Genomic DNA, 1,656 nt, shown 5'->3' on the forward strand with positions numbered 1-1,656 from the left:
TGTTTCTTCAAAAGAAATGTTAAGAGTCTGTCAAACTAACCACGAGCAGCAAAATACTTAAAACTCCATCCATGAACCATCTATCCCAATCACTGATGCATCACACCATGGCTCAGCGGGTCGCATTCACTCCCCTCAGAAGGTCATGGGTTCAAGCCCCACTCCAGAGATCGAGCACATAATCCAGGCCGACACCTCAATGCCAGCACTGAGGAGGGGCCGTTTTTTGGATGAGACATTAATCTGAATCCCCGTCTTCCCTCTCAGATCGATGTAAAGGATCCCATGGCACTATTCGAAGAGCGGGGGAGTTCTCCCCAGTGTCCTGGGCCAATATTTATCCCTCAGCCAATATCACTAAAAACAGATGATCTGGTCATTATCACACTGCTGTTTGTGGGATCTTGCTGTGCGCAAATTGGCTGCCACGTTTCCTACATAACAACAGTGGCTTCACCTCATTGGCTGTGAAGCGCTTTGGAAATCCTCAGGGTGAGAAAGGCGCTATATAAATGCAAGTTTTCTTTCTTTTTTCCTCTACAAGGGAGGTACATCGTGTTGTCAGAATATTTCAACAGAGTGTCTTTATTGATGAGAATTCCTGGTGAAAGCCCAAGCCCAGCATCAAAGGTGAAGAGAGTGGGAGAGAAGCTGTGGAGAATCGGAGGTTTTGGATACGTGACACCGAGCTGGGGTAGAAGGAAGGGCCGACTGAGGGGGGGGAGGAAGGCCAGAGTTTTGAGGTGCTGTCAAAGAATGAATTAGTGAGTCTGGATTTCAACAGTGAACATGCAGGAAGGGGAGAGAGTGCGTGGGAGGGTATTTGGAGCTCAGGAGGAACAGGAAAGTTTAGGACAGCACTGACTCTGATAGTATCGATAGAACAGAGAGAGAAACAGCAATATCATGATAGAGTTCGAGAGGTTGGAGGCTGGAGGGGAGACCACAGCCGACAAGTTTTTGATAAGTTTCCAAAGTGTCTCCTTGTCACATTGCTGGCCACGAGGCTGTGAACAGCACAGAACACACGGTAAATAGAGAGCATGAGGTCCAGCAAAAAGGAAAAGTCGTTTTTAACCTTCTCTGCCGCCAACTGCCCGCGCCCCTCCGCCCCGGCCCGGCCCCCCACCCCACCCCTGCCCAACCCCCCCGCGACCCAGCCCATCCCTCCCCGCTCTCCCGGCCCGGTCCCCGCTCTCCCGGCCCGGTCCCCGCTCTCCCGGCCCGGTCCCCGCTCTCCCGGCCCGGTCCCCGCTCTCCCGGCCCGGTCCCCGCTCTCCCGGCCCGGTCCCCGCTCTCCCGGCCCGGTCCCCGCTCTCCCGGCCCGGTCCCCGCTCTCCCGGCCGGGTGGATTTATTGGTGTGGGGGCACAGACAGTCGCGCTCTTGGATGGAATACCCTCCTCACCAATAAATAGAAATAAACTGCAAATGCTTGAAATCTGAACTAAAAAGTGAGATGAGAAGTTGATAAAGCTGTAAAAAAGCATGTGGGAAGCTTAGTTTTATAAATAGTGGCGCTGAACAAAAGCAAAGAGTCAGAATACTGCGTCCAGTTTTGGGCGCCTTAGAATAGATTTACAAAGATGATCCCAGGGATGGAAGACTTTAGTAATGTTGAGAGATGAGGTAAACTGGGGCTGTTTTCATTTAAACA

This window comes from Heptranchias perlo, chromosome 4 (genome assembly GCF_035084215.1).
Source record: "Heptranchias perlo isolate sHepPer1 chromosome 4, sHepPer1.hap1, whole genome shotgun sequence".
Classification (NCBI taxonomy): Eukaryota; Metazoa; Chordata; class Chondrichthyes; order Hexanchiformes; family Hexanchidae; genus Heptranchias; species Heptranchias perlo.